General features: G+C 37.1%; 2 long non-coding RNA genes across 2 annotated transcripts in view; one reads left to right on the top strand and one right to left on the bottom strand.

Moving 5' to 3' along the window:
* LOC107641919 lies at window positions 141–3,519 on the bottom strand. Its single transcript, XR_001620514.2, has 3 exons — window positions 3,432–3,519; window positions 3,136–3,248; window positions 141–365 (listed from the first exon to the last, which is right to left on the bottom strand). It is a non-coding gene; the product is annotated as an uncharacterized LOC107641919 (long non-coding RNA).
* LOC110272197 overlaps window positions 948–16,124 on the top strand; it is a 19,763-nt gene continuing 4,586 nt past the window's right edge. Inside the window, exons 1-2 of the long non-coding RNA XR_002363151.1 lie at window positions 948–1,106; window positions 15,753–15,757. This is a non-coding gene — a long non-coding RNA (uncharacterized LOC110272197). The remainder of the gene's footprint in view (window positions 1,107–15,752; window positions 15,758–16,124) is intronic.

Below are 16,124 nucleotides of genomic sequence, written 5' to 3'. Positions count from 1 at the left end.
TTAAGTCAGGGTATTTCTACTAGAAAGAACATTACGTAACCTTTTCTAGTATTAACTACTTAATTATCGAGCCTTTGTATTGAAATCGCGTTTTGGTTTAAGAAAATGCCAGAAAATTTTGTTTTTATTTATTAAAGACATGTATCAAGGATAAACATTGCAAATAATAATAACAATCACATAAGTATTATTAATAGTAATTCTTATTCATAAGAAGTCATATAAACCCAAATACAACACTTACCCCTCTGTTAAAACAAAACCTCAAAGGACAAGAGCGAGGGGACTCTATAAAAGCAATTAAAACCATAAAGAAAGCCTACTAGTCGCTTGCAGCTTCATATTGTATCTTCAAACCTGTGTCACTGAAAGGGTGGAAAATTTGGGGGTGAGAACCAAACCACATGTTATCAGTAGAGGTCGAGAATGTCGTAAAAGTATAGAATAAAGCGCAAATAGTTAATTTCATTCAGAGACATCTAAAAGGAAATTAACCTTCTTTAAGAGCATTAGTTAATTATTCAAAATCCTAGACCCACATTTTCTTTATAAAACTCTTAAAAGTTTCCTAGACTGTATGAATGACCAACCTGTTCCAAGCATAGGTTCATTAAGTCTATGCTGAACCAGTTTGATACTTTATACAGAACTAGACCTCAAACATACCAGTCATGGCCTTAGGCCCAAACAACTCAATCAATATCCAATCACCACAATCCAAACAATCAGTTACAAACACAGGTAATGAGGTTCAAACACAATCAAGAGCAATTACATCAAGTATAGCAATTAGCAATTAAACAGAATTATTCACTTAGGCAAACCAATTATAATATACACACCCAAACAATGTCACATAGATGCATATGATGAATGTCTAGTCCTAGTGCAGGCCACGAGCTCATGTGTCGGTTAGCACCTGCATTCCCGACATTTATCCAGTCACGAGTTCACGATTTCCCAAATACGATTTTCCGTTCAAATAAATGCGCATACAATTATTAGCAGCTCTATTGAGACAGTCTCTGCTTTCTACTCACAGGAAATATACTCTTGGGAACGGAAAATTGCTGTAGGTATCCTAGTTTCCTTACAGAAGCTCTTGGGTTGCTTTAAGCAACAGATAAATAAATATTATCTCTTGGGTTGCATTAAGCAACAAATAAGCAAACAATATCTCTTAGGTTGCCTCAAGCAACAAACAAACATCTCTTGGGTTGTTTCAAGCAACAAACAAATAAACAAATATCTCTTGGGTTGCCTCAAGCAACAGATAATCATACAATAAGTACTTTACTCTTTCCTTTTTCTTTCATAATTGCAAATACGCAAGCGGGACAAGACCCACGCCCTTGCCAACAACCTCATAAACCAAATAATCTTTTCTTAAAAGAATCAGTGAAGTTATCATCAAGCCTTAAATTTATTTTAATTAAATCTTTATATTTTTATAAAAATTTGGACATAATTTCCTCTAAAATAGGACTTAGCCACCCTTTCGGGTCCTTCTTTCTCAACATTTCACCAACCTCTTATCAGCAATTGCCACAATAATATATTCTCAAAAACATTTGATAATAGTATAGAAAATCTATTTTCTTAAATTTCATATCCAAGTAATCACCAAAACAAAATCGGCAATCTAATTTCAATTTTATTTTTAAAATATCAAATGAATTCGGAATTATGCAAACCTTATATCCATGCGACCGTCTCGGATTAAGCTTTCTATTAAACCAAAAATCACAATTTTTCACTGACTCTAGCTTCGGGAATATAAGCAAAACCGTGACTACTCTGTAGTGCCTTAAAACCAGAAGACAGCAGCAATGTACAACATTCGAAATTTCATATAAAATCCAAATTAAATCCAACCACCTTCAAAAATAATGTGGTTAAACATAACTTATCCAAATTTCTTTCTAAATTGGTTCCAGGGTCATACCATTTTTAATGAAGAAGTAACGTAGCTTTGAAGTTACGTAATTCTCTGCAGAATTCTGTTTTACGAATCATTGAACACAACCTCTTCCATGTCCCATAACACACTTATTAAAACATGCAAAACCCTGAAATTTAAATCACATATGATAAACATACTTAATTTTTACCTCCAATTGGTTGCATCTCAATATCTATCCAGGATCAAAAGTTATAAACTCTCAAAGTTACTAATTTAAGAAAACAGAATCTGGCTTTTTCTACATAATGCATCATCTTTCAAAAATTCATATCTTTAAAACTACAAGTCCAATTGTTCTGAAATTTTACGACATTAAAATAATAGGAATAAAATTTTATTTAAAATTGGTTTTATTTCAAAATTCAAACTGGAAAATTTCCAATAGAAGAAACAAGTTGCTGCTGTGTTAAACGTTCTGCAGAAAAACCAGATTTGACATCCATAATTCAAAAATTTACCATAAATCATAAACTTAATGAAAAAGTCTCAAATTCACCAGTCCAACTCCCTATATTCCCAAGCTTAATCCAGACTTAGTCCCATGCAAATCCGATCATCATAGAATTAGTTATAGATTTTCAAAGTTTCTAATTTCATTTAAAATAGTGCAGAAAATCAGATCCACGATTTAACTTTGAAAAATCATAACTAATGTTCCAGTTAATACGAAACCTTCAAAATTGAATCTCAACAATCAAACTTAATATAATTTACTTAACATTTAAATTCTCATCATTTCAATCACTATAGAGCCACTGATTCACTTTCAAAGTTCCCGTTTAATTTCAAGAGAACTCGATTTTTAGCAAACCATTTTGTATTCAAAATCTAACCATTCAATACCCCTCAAAACCAATTCCAAATCAACCACCAACCAAATTCATTAACATTACAATATACCAAATAACAGCTCAACGGCAACAAATCCAACATAACCCATTAAAATTCAGAAATTCTCAACAATTAGTCATCAAACAATTCCCAATCCACATAATCAATCAATATCACTAATCAACAATTCCAAATCACAATCTCAACAATTCCAATCACAATTTCAGCCACAATTCAATATTCACATAATCAATCAATTACTCACAGCTATTAAATCTATTTGCAGTTATTCAATAAATCTTGTAGGCATTCTTAAATTGAAATCGTTTTAAACCCCCTACCTCGATGTCGCAATCGCATACTTTAACGTAACAACTCTCTTCTCTTTTAGTTTCAGGGCAGCAGCGGTAACTCTCACGCAACCGGAACAGCAACAATATTAGCCTTCGCAGCACTGACCATGGTTGCAGTAAAATAGAGGATTCAAATTGGAGAGAAATCAAAAGCAATTTCAGCTCTAGGGATTCAAGACAAAGCAAGAACTAAAAGAGAATTAAAACCAGAACATGGCAACCACAGCAGTGACAAAACAAAACGTATAAATGGATTAACCCTAAGGAGAAGATAAGACCAGTACCCAGATAACAAAATCAGAATCAGTAATGGCTTCAACCATCCCATGGCAGCACCAACTTCAATAGTCGACCTAATTGTAGTAGTAAATAGGAGCCAAAAAGGGGCTGAGCAACAAAGATATAGGCAACCATGATTAAAACAAGCACATGGAAGAGAAACACAGTATAATCAGAGTAAGGGTGAGAGTGTTACGGTTTCAAAAATGGGGAAATTAGAATCAGAACAAGGAGAAGGATCCTAGCTTAATTGAGAGTTGGTGACGACAGCTTGCTTTCTCTGATGACAAGCTCCATCCACGGCAGTGATGACATGTCATCATGTCATGTTTTTCTATGCTTTTTCATACAAGAAATTGATAATTAGTGCTTAAATATTGCATTCTTTTATGCTTAAATGGTATATTTCCTTGATCTTTTAATTTTATAAATTTGGTAGGAAATAAGAAGAAAAAGAAGCAAAGAAGCACAAAATAAGCTAAAAAGGAGAAAAAAAGAGCTTTGGGGCACACTTTGAAGTTGGAGCACACTTTGGAGCCTTAGGCCACGCTTTTAAAAGCGTGGCCCATGACTAAATCAAGGAAGCTTCACAATCAGCACTCACAAAGCTCAGTTCACTAAGTGAACTTAGCTTTATCGTGAAAAACTTAGCTTGGAAGCAAGAATTTTCGCTAAGTTAAAACTTGGGCGTTTACAGCATGACCATGCCTCCTTCAAAGGGCCATAACTTGAGCTACAAACGTCCAATTGATGTGCTTCTAGTTGCATTGGAAAGCTGACATTCAGAGCTTTCCAACGATATATAATAGTCTATATTTGGCATGAAATTGAGGCACAAGTAAAATGCATCTTTAAGGGCAAAAAATAAGCAAAAAAATTCAGCCAATGCTTCCACCAAGGTTCGAAGCTGGAGCCTCACTCCAAAGCAAAATAGCGCTCAATTCATTTTCCCAACTGAGCTTTATCGGGCTCCCACTCAAGAAAATTCAAGGAAAAGGCTCACAAAAGTGCTTCCACTAAAGTTCGAACCCAAGACCTCACACTCAAGCCAAAGGCGCTACCAAGGCACACAAAGGGAGCTCAGTTAACTTTCTCAACTGAGCGCTATTTCCCCCACACTCTTCACATTTTTGGCATGCCAAGGAGCAAAATCATGCGCACAAAATTTGACACGGACAAGGGGCTGGCGCACAAATTGGTACGCCACAAGCAAATGGAGAGCTCAGTTCACTATTTCAACTGAGCCGTTCCCTGGGAGTGTCACCCATGGGCCAAAATTCAACCAAAATTCCATTTAAATTCAATTCTTCACCAAATTGAATCAAGACCAACCAAACCCATCTATCTTCAAACCCAAAGCAAGCAAAGCCCACATCATCACTCAAAGGCACAAGAACAAGCTTGAATTAGGATTTTCATTTAATTTATTTTTCATTTCAATTTCATTTTGTAAAAAGCCTATATAAAGGCATCATTCTCATTTTCAAGGGGGAAGACAGTTCCATTAGAGAGTATAGGGGCTGGCTCCATTTGAGAGCTCTCTTTCTTAGTTTTCATTTCTGTTTTAAATCTTGAGTGGAGAATTGAAGGAATTCTGTTTCAATCTCACCTTGAGATCTCTTGTTAATCTTTCTGCATAATTCAAATTCTGTTTACTGCCTTCACTTTCTTTTCTTCTGCAATTTACTTTTATATTTTCATTCTGCAATTGTTCTTGTTGGATCAAGGAAGGATTTGAGATCTAGACTTGTTTTCTAGTCTCTTCCACTCCTGAGATCTTCAGCATCCTTTTAATTGCTGCAAATTAAGCATCAGTGTTTCTGTTTTCATTCTTCAAGCATTTTTGCTTTTCTGTTTAAGATCTACTTCAATTCACCTCACCTTTTACTCTTCTGTTCCTAATGCTCTCAATTTATTTTCCTGCACTTTTGTTCATCTACACTTTACATTTGAGTTGCTGTGATTTGAATTTACTTTTCCTGTTCTTTAAATTTCCTGTTACTTGTTCTCAAGAATATCTTCAATTGCTTGCTATATTGCTTTCTTTAATTTCCAGCACCCACTCCCCTTTACATTTAATGCAATTTACATTTCTTGCAATTTAAGTTTCAGCTATTTTACTTTCTTGTTCTTTAAGTTACTTGCAATTTTACTTTCTGCATCTCTTAAATTCCTTGCAATTTACTTTCTGTTGGCTACATTTCACACAATTCACTCAATGTTAGCTTGACTAAACTAATCACCCACTAAAGTTGCTCGATCCATCAATCCCTGTGGGATCGACCTCACTCTAAGTGAGTTTTACTACTTGATACGACCCGGTACACTTGCCGGTTAGTTTTGGGTGTTGGAATTCGTTTTCCGAAAAATCCCATCAAGTTTTTAGCGCCGTTGCCGGGGATTGATTTAGATCAACAATGATTAAGTGGGTGAGAAGTCTAGATCAAGCATTTTCTTTATTTTTGTTTTCTATTTTAGATTGAAACCAAGGTGTTTGAGTTATTGCCTCACTAAGAAATTCATCTCTGAGATATGAATTCCAATTTTCCTTGGTGTTGTGTTTTACAAAATTCAAATGGAGTTCAACTCATCTTATGATCAAACAAATTTTATGGGATATTACCCACCATCACCAATCTCTAATGGTGACTGGGAATATCACCAAGAAAATACCAATTCTGAGCACTCCAATTCTTGGAGATTTGCTTCAGAGACACAAGATGAGCAAGAGAATCATATGGGATACTTCCCACCACCACAAAATGATTCAAGTCATTATTCTAATGGTGGCTGGGAGTATCACCAAAGAATGAAAGAGCATCCACCCTCACTTCCCAGTTTCTCATTTGAAAGCTCTTCATCACTTGATTATGCCTCAACACAAAGTTTCCTCCAAAATCCATACAAGTCACCCCATCAATCACACAACTCATTCCACACCCCTCAACACAACTTCACCACAACACATCCATGTCACCAAAATTTCTCTCAACCTTCATCTCTTGAACCAACAGATGAGGATTACCTTCAAGCCGTTGAAATACATAGAAAACTCGTGGAAAGATACACACAACCCCAATTCTGGAAAGAAATCATCCTCAAGAAGATGAATGGGCCCTTAGAGCAAACAAGGGGGAACTTAAAACCATCAAACAGTGAGGATGAAGACCAAATTGTGGGTGAGGAAGTAGAAAAGCAAGATGAGGAAGCCTCTGTGTCAAGTGAAATTTCAATGGAAAAGGAGGTTGTGGAGGTGTTTGAATCTGTGGCTTCATATTCACAGAAGCTAATTGAGGTGATAGAGGAACATGAAACTTTCCTCCCAAAGGAATTAATGGAAGTTCATGAAGAAGAAATGGAGGAAGATACTCAAGAGAATTCACACTCAGGTGAAGTAGAGAAGTGCACAGAGGAAGAGCTCATTGAACCACCATTGCAAGAAACTCTTGATGAAGACAAGACTCCAACAATCACACAACCACCAAGTCTTGGATTTAAGGAAGTGAAGGCAATTAACAAAAGATCCAAGAAGAGGATTGTGACAAAGCTACCAAGGACAATATTCATGAAGAATAGAGGGTCAACCACAAGCAATCCAACCCCTGGACCACTAGCAAGAAAGCTCAATCAAGCCATGTACAAAAGAAAGCTTGCTGAGAAGAAACCAAGAAAGGGGACAATAGCTGAAACCTCTCCCCCCTTGAGGTCATTCCTCTTAACAAATTGGAAGAAGAGGAAGAAAGTGAAGAACAGGTAGACCTTAGGTACATTTCTTCTCCTTGCTTTGTTTAAATTCAATAAATTGGCATATGGTTACATTCTAAGTTTGGTGTTGCCTTGCAACAAATTATTTTCAATCTTTTTGGATGATTGCATCAAATCAAAAATGAAAGTGTCACACCAAGATTCTAAGTTTAGTGTGCCACTTATTTCTATGCAATTTATTCAAGCAACACTACTTGTCTGCATGATCATAACGCCTCTGCAATTTTATTTTTCTCTTTTGATTTGACACTTTTTCATTCTACTTGCTTTAGTCATTTTTCTATTTTTAAATGATTTCATTTAGTTTGCTGCTTAACTGGTTTTGTTAACACCTCACCAAGAAATCCTTATTCATGACAGATGCTTCACTTGGTGATTGTAGTAAACAAATAACAGTTTCCTTTGCCTAGTCTTAGTTCAAATAAAATGAACATGTGATTGCATTTTATGTTTGGTGTTGCCATGCAACAAAATTTGGTTCCAATATTTACAAGATACTTGCATCAATTCCAAGTGAAAGTGTCACACTAAGTTTAGTGTCCCACTTATATTTTATGCAATGTATCATGCACACCCTCTTATTTTTGCAACCACAATGTCTCTGTTTCTTTGTGCCTTGATTGTTATCCTCAATTTTGCTTTCTTAGAACACATGTATCACTAACATTTCATTGTGTAAGACATTCATGATCCATCTTAGCCCCATAGCCACTGTTCTAAATGTTGCTTAAGGATGAACAAGCATTCTGAGTTTGGTGTGGGAAGGAGAAGAATGAGAGGAAAATGACAACAATAGAGAAGATGAATTACAAGGTTGTAAAGTTCCTTTTCCTCTCAATTGTTTCCAGCACTATACATTGCATGATTGTCTTTATCCTCTCTGTATGCATGTGTGGTATGAATAAGCATAGCTTGAATTTTGATTTGCAACATGTTGCTGTGGCATTATGACTACCAACTTGAGTTTTGTGAATTCAACAGCAAAAAAAGCATCATGATCATAAACAAACAAGGAATTAAAGAAGAACTTAGCATATGCATACAAGTATTGGAAGGCTAGTATGTTTGATTGTTGCTCAATTGCATTAGATTTTATTTAATTGAAGTTTTCACCTAGGACATTTTGTGAAATCTTTTGAAATCATGAAAACCTTGAAGAAGCAATTGCAAATTAAAGCAAGAAAGAAAAAGGGAAAGAATGAGAAAATTGAAGGCTCTGAGTACCAATGACAATTCAATTGTTAAGTACTTGTGGTGTTTATGTATCAAGCCAAATGCTTGAAAACAAAACACTTAGAGTCAAGGTTAGGCTCAAAGTGCAAATGCACTCCCTCAACGCTCAAGGCTCTGAGCATCAATGATTAGAGAGCTAAGAAAAAAAAAACACAAATGAGCTTAATGAAGTCCTCTAATTAAATGCTTGTGGTGCTTATGTATCAAGTGGTAATACTTGAAAACAAAGCATTTAGAAGCTAGTGCTTAAATATTGCATTCTTTTATGCTTAAATGGTATATTTCCTTGATCTTTTAATTTTATAAATTTGGTAGGAAATAAGAAGAAAAAGAAGCAAAGAAGCACACAATAAGCTAAAAAGGAGAAAAAAAGAGCTTTGGGGCACACTTTGAAGTTGGAGCACACTTTGGAGCCTTAGGCCACGCTTTTAAAAGCGTGGCCCATGACCAAATCAAGGAAGCTTCACAATCAGCACTTACAAAGCTCAGTTCACTAAGTGAACTTAGCTTTATTGTGAAAAACATAGCTTGGAAGCAAGAATTTTCGCTAAGTTAAAACTTGGGCGTTTATAGCATGACCATGCCTCCTTCAAAGGGCCATAACTTGAGCTACAGACGTCCAATTGATGCGCTTCTAGTTGCATTCGAAAGCTGACATTCAGAGCTTTCCAATGATATATAATTGTCCATATTTGGCATGAAATTGAGGCACAAGTAAAATACATCTTTAAGAGCAAAAAATAAGCAAAAAAATTCAGCCAATGCTTCCACCAAAGTTCGAAGCTGGAGCCTCACTCCAAAGCAAAATAGCGCTCAGTTCACTTTCCCAACTGAGCTTTATCAGGCTCCCACTCAAGAAAATTCAAGGAAAAGGCTCACAAAAGTGCTTCCACCAAAGTTCGAACCCAAGACCTTACACTCAAGCCAAAGGCGCTACCAAGGCACACAAAGGAAGCTCAGTTAACTTTCTCAACTGAGCGCTATTTCCCCCACACTCTTCACATTTTTGGCATGCCAAGGAGCAAAATCATGCGCACAAAATTTGACACGGACAAGGGGCTGGCATACAAATTGGCATGCCACAAGCAAATGGAGAGCTCAGTTCACTATTTCAACTGAGCCGTTCCCTGGGAGTGTCACCCATGGGCCAAAATTCAACCAAAATTCCATTTAAATTCAATTCTTCACCAAATTGAATCAAGACCAACCAAACCCATCTCTCTTCAAATCCAAAGCAAGCAAAGCCCACATCATCACTCAAAGGCACAAGAACAAACTAGAATTAGGATTTTCATTTAATTTGTTTTTCATTTCAATTTCATTTTGTAAAAAGCCTATATAAAGGCATCATTCTCATTTTCAAGGGGGAAGACAGTTCCATTAGAGAGTATAGGGGCTGGCTCCATTTGAGAGCTCTCTTTCTTAGTTTTCATTTCTGTTTTAAATCTTGAGTGGAGAATTGAAGGAATTCTGTTTCAATCTTACCTTGAGATCCCTTGTTAATCTTTCTGCATAATTCAAATTCTGTTTACTGCCTTCACTTTCTTTTCTTCTACAATTTACTTTTATATTTTCATTCTGCAATTGTTCTTGTTGGATTAAGGAAGGATTTGAGATCTATACTTGTTTTCTAGTCTCTTCCACTCCTGAAATCTTCAACATCCTTTTAATTGCTGCAAATTAAGCATCAGTTTTTCTGTTTTCATTCTTCAAGCATTTTTGCTTTTCTGTTTAAGATCTACTTCAATTCAACTCACCTTTTACTCTTCTGTTCCTAATGCTCTCAGTTTATTTTCCTGCACTTTTGTTCATCTACACTTTACATTTGAGTTGCTGTGATTTGAATTTACTTTTTCTGTTCTTTAAATTTCCTGTTACTTGTTCTCAAGATATCTTCAATTGCTTGCTATATTGCTTTCTTTAATTTCCAGCACCCACTCCCCTTTACATTTAATGCAATTTACATTTCTTGAAATTTAAGTTTAAGCTATTTTACTTTCTTGTTCTTTAAGTTACTTGCAATTTTACTTTCTGCATCTCTTAAATTCCTTGCAATTTACTTTCCATTGGCTACATTTCACACATTTCACTCAATGTTAGCTTAACTAAACTAATCACCCACTAAAGTTGCTTGATCCATCAATCCCTATGGGATCGACCTCACTCTAAGTGAGTTTTACTACTTGATACGACCCGGTACACTTGCTGGTTAGTTTTGGGTGTTGGAATTCGTTTTCCAAAAAATCCCATCAGGCAGCTCCAAAAACTCAAAAGGACAGGGATTAAAAGCAGGAATCGCCGTTCTTGTAGCAGCTCCAAATCAACAGCAACCATATTACCCTCCCCGTCAGTCTCTCTTCTCCGTTATTCTTCCTCTTCTCCTCTGCCCTAACCGACGTTGACAGTGGTGAGGAGAGCTTCAACAGCGGCGGCTAGGTGTGCGACAGCCTCCCTCCCTCTTCTATTCGATAGCAACAGCAGCGACGGTGGCAGTGACACCCACCGGCACTGCTCCCGCCTTCCCCTCTTCCCTCTGCATCTCGTGCTCTCTTACTCCCTCTTCCCCTGTTTCTCAGTCTCTCGTCTCCCCCTTTTCTCCCTCTCTGCGTTATACTATTGAAAATGTGTGGTGAATTGTTGAGTGTAAATGAATGGTAAGGAATGAAAGAACGTGGATCACTTGGGGAAAGGGTTAGTGGCAGTGTGCGTGTGCTTTGTATTTGGTTAGGGAATATACCTATTAGATAATAACGATACGTATAAAATAAGAAACATAAGACTAGGAAAAATATATTCAAGTAACATAAATTTTATAAAATATTTGAGATAGAATAACAATTTAAGATTCAAATATAATACTATAAAAATTACTTTCAAAACGCATAAGATTTTATCTATCAATCAAATGGAAATGGGACTTGAATGTAAAACCCTAATATAAACCCTAGTAGAGAAGATGGAAAACTTAGAGAAAAAACTATTCTAAAACTTTCTACTACTACTCCTGAAACTATCCTAATGATTCCCTATGCTATGGTGATGTTTTCCCCCTTCATTATGAGCTATTGGCTTCAGAATTGGGCCTCCAATCCATCAAAAACGCAAGTCACGTGCATTTTTAATGAAGCCATGTGCAGGTACCTGTGTGGACGTATAGACGTGTGTGTACGCACACCCTGCCAAAAATCCTGGTTATGCACATGCACAAGAAGCTGTGCGCACGCACACTAGGTGATGCTCAAGATGGTCGTGCAATGTGTAAGATGCAGTTCACGCGCACGCCTCGCTCTTCTTTGATGCTTGTTCATACACACACATCGCTTGACTCTTCTCCTTTGATTCTTCATGCTTCCTCCTCTTTGCATGCTCCTCTTCCATTCTCACCAAGCCATTCCTACCTTATACATCTCAAATCACTCACAAACAACATCAAGGTATCGAATGGAAGGTAAATTGAATAAAATAGGCTAAATTAGGAAAAAAAGAGCATGTTTTCATAATCAAGCACCAATTAGGAGGAAAGATCAAAAGCATGCTGTTTAAGGGAATAAGTGCAAGTTTACATGATGAAATCCACTAAAATTCAACCAAAAATTATCATCAAATATGGATTCATCAATTCTCCCACACTTAAACAATAGCATTCCCTCATGCTAATCACACTCAAAGGAGATAGATGAAAAGGGAAAACAATCTATTCTATGTACTACCTAAATGCATGCAACTATCCTAAAGGTTACTGACTAATATGTATTCTACCAAGGGTTGGCAAAAACAGACCATAAAATTCTAATCCATCACAAGAAAGCTTTACGGCAAATGCAAAGAGTTCATGCACTAATATCAATGTCCAAAGAGTTGAATTGAAGTTTTCAAAACTAACAGCAAACAACTTGCAAGAAGATACAATTTGAGAGGCGAGAACATAGAATTGAGCGATCGAACCCCTCACCGGATGTGTATTCACTCAATTTGCTCAGTGTTTAGGGCTTAATCACACAATTCTCCTTTAATCATGCTTTTCAAAGATTTGCAAGTCATCTAACAATCAACTAGTATTTGATGCATGAAACAAATATCATGAGGTCTTTGGAGGGATGAAATGGGGCCAGGGTTTAGGTAGGATAGATTTGGTTAAGTGGACTTAAAGAAGTAGCTCTTTGATTAACTCAAGTATCCACCTAATCCTATATCACCTATATACACATAACAACACAACCTATCTACCCATTTCCTCCTATCTCACCTTTACTCATGCATTTTCTTTCCAAAACACAAACATATGCATCTTTTATTTAACTTTTCACTTTATATGCTACTATGTACAATAATTTTTTTTATTTTGCAATTTGCAAAAACTTAAACTTTTCTTGTTTTTGTTAACAACAAGAGATGCACATGTCTTGAACAATAAATGCATGAGCATTACTCAATTTCCAATTTTTCAAAAATGAGTTCCATGTACCTTCATCACCAAAGCTTCCCAATAATTTCCCCCACATTTAGAATATACACAGTACTCCACCCAAGCTAATCAAAGAGTAATTCAAGGACATCAATAGTTTTTTGCTTAAGGGAGAATAATGTGCTAAAAATTAGAACGAAAAGGGGTTTACAGGCTAAAAAGGGGTTTACAAAGGTGAATGCAAGGGTTGGCCATATATGTTAGTGAGTCCACATAAAAAATTGCCTCAATCATGCTAAATGCATTCTGGTGCACGAATTGTGAATCACACTTTTCACAACGCATACCACTAACCAGCAAGTGCACTGGGTCGTCCAAGTAATACCTTACGTGAGTAAGGGTCGAATCCCACGGAGATTGTTGGTTTGAAGCAATCTATGGTTATCTTGTAAATCTTAGTCAGGAAGTCAATTATGTTTATCAGTTGAATTGTGAATAACTGAGAGAGCATAAATTAAAGGTTACTTGTTATGCAGACATTGTCCTCCAATAGGATTTTGTGCATGCATCTAGCTGGGCTTATGCCCTTAAGGTCACCTATGGACCACCCAAGAGCTGTCTTGTGTGTCCTTAGCACTTGAATCAGTGCTTCCTCTTCCTGTGAATTTAAAGCAGAGCTTATGATCACTGGAAAAGTGTCACCTTCTCCCAGAAATGCATATTTCAAGGATGGTGGTAGTGGCTTAAGCTCGGGTTTAGGGGGTTTTTCCTCTTTCAGAAGAAAGTTCAGAGGCTCTTTCATGTCCCCTGAATCCTCCAAATCAGGCTGAACATCTTTAAAGATGTCTTCCAACTCTGATTCGAGACTCTCAGCCATGTTGATCTCTTCTACCAAAGAGTCAATGAGATCAACTTTCTTGTAGTTTGTTGATGTGTCTGGATGCTGCATGGCTTTGACAGCGTTCAACTTGAACTCATCATCATTGACTCTCAGGGTTATTTCCCCCTGTTGGACGTCAATGAGGGATCGTCCAGTTGCTAGGAAGGGTCTTCCTAGGATGAGAGTAGCATTCTTGTGCTCCTCCATTTCCAGCACAACAAAGTCAGTGGGAAAGGCGAATGGCCCAACTCTGACAATCACGTCTTCAATCACGCCTGATGGGTATTTAGTGGAACCATCAGCAAGTTGGAGACATATCCAGGTTGGTTTAACTTCTTCAGTTAAGCCAAGCTTCCTGATAGTAGATGCAGGTATCAGGTTGATGCTTGCCCCAAGATCGCATAAAGAACCAAAGGGAATTCAACAAGAAAACATCAAACTTAAAGTTTGGCACAGGATTTAATAAAAAAAAAAAGATTTTAAAGAATATGATAGCCAATTACCATGAACATAAATACCACGTTCTAACTAATTGAGCTATAAATTTAAAGTGTTTTAACAAGGGATAAATAATAAAAGACTCTAAACAAAAAAAGAAATTTTTCCTAATCTAAGCAACAAAATAATCCGTCAGTTGTTCAAGCACGAACAATCCCCGGCAACGGCGCCAAAAAACTTGGTGCACGAATTGTGAATCACACTTTTCACAACGCGTACCACTAACCAGCAAGTGCACTGGGTCGTCCAAATAATACCTTACGTGACTAAGGGTCGAATCCCACGGAGATTGTTGGTGAGACTTAAGCAATTCACGTGCAGAGGCCATTTGTAGAGTTGAACGCCAGTTTTTATGCCATTTTGGGTGTTCAACTCCAGCTTTTGATTCTTTTCTGGCGCTGGACGCCAGAATTGGGCAAAGGACTGGCGTTGAACGCCAGTTTACATCGTCTATTCTTGTGCAAAGTATGGACTATTATATATTGCTGGAAAGCCCTGGATGTCTACTTTCCAACGCAATTGGAAGCACGCCATTTCGAGTTCTGTAGCTCCAGAAAATCCACTTTGAGTGCAGGGAGGTCAGAATCCAACAGCATCAGCAGTCCTTTTTCAGCCTGAATCAGATTTTTGCTCAGCTCCTTCAATTTCAGCCAGAAAAATACCTGAAATTACAAAAAAACACACAACTCATAGTAAAGTCCCGAAATATGAATTTTTCCTAAAAACTAATAGAAATAGACTAAAAACTAACTAAAACATACTTAAAACTATATGAAATTATCCCCAAAAAGCGTATAAAATATCCGCTCATCACATTCAAACAACAAATATAGGACATAAAGATTCATGCAAATCTAAGATCACAATAAAAAAGGAGGATAATCACACAAGAATAAACATTATGGTTGAAAGTGTGCAACCATCTATTAGAGCTCAAATCTCACAAGGTATGTTGTTCTAGCTCTTTTTCTATGTTCTATCCAAAGAATACTCCGAGCAAGTTGAAAACAATTTTTCTCAATTCAATTAATGGCTCGCCCTAAGAAAGATTTCATGCAAATTCCTTGGCATTTTACCAAACTTATTCACTCTATCATGCATCATGCAAACATTAACTATCATATATCTATAACACTAAGGGAATATATACAACCAAACCAAACAGAGTGCCATGGAAATAAAACTACTAAGAATGAAGAAAAAGGACTAAAAGAGTATTGCAAAGTGTCTTGAGTAAAGAATTTTACCCGCCCCCACGAAGTTGTCGATCCTCCCCCACACTTAATTCGTGCACGGTCCTCCGTGCATGCTCATAATTCTGGAGAATGGTAACTTCAGGGTCCATCTTCAGCTGGTGGTTTCTGACATGGGTTAGTCACCTTCATCCTCCTCCTCCTCAACTAACTCATATGAAGCTTTGGGAGTTGGGCCAGGGTCTCTTCCTTGTAGCTTTGCCACTATCCACTCGAAATGCTTGTGCTCAAGTTGCTCGATGTTGCGGATATCGTGCAAGATGTCTTTGAATAAATCCGGAAGTGACCAGAGGAACGGTAAAAGAGTCGATGAGGTTGGTATACTTGATGGTGGTGCTGTGGGTGCCTTCCTCTTGGAGGGTGTCTTCTTTGATGATCCATCCAATTCTCCCCTTCGAATGAACTTGTTGCTTCTTGGACTCTCAAACATGACGTCTGTCGTTTGCCTCTCAACCCCTGCTGCTATTGCTAAACGCATCACCATCAATGGAAATGAAATGTTGATCTTTTTCTTCTCAACGAGTTTCCAAATTGATTTGCGCATCAAAGGTACAATGGCTATGTTCTTTCCTTTTATAATAGCCCAAAGTAGCAAAGCAGCTCTAAATCTGACATGGGTAGAATGGGTGCTCGGGATGATGTAGTCTGCCAAAATCTAATGCCA

The sequence above is a fragment of the Arachis ipaensis genome, chromosome B05, assembly GCF_000816755.2.
Source record: "Arachis ipaensis cultivar K30076 chromosome B05, Araip1.1, whole genome shotgun sequence".
Classification (NCBI taxonomy): Eukaryota; Viridiplantae; Streptophyta; class Magnoliopsida; order Fabales; family Fabaceae; genus Arachis; species Arachis ipaensis.
This window is presented reverse-complemented; position numbering and strand designations above follow the sequence as displayed.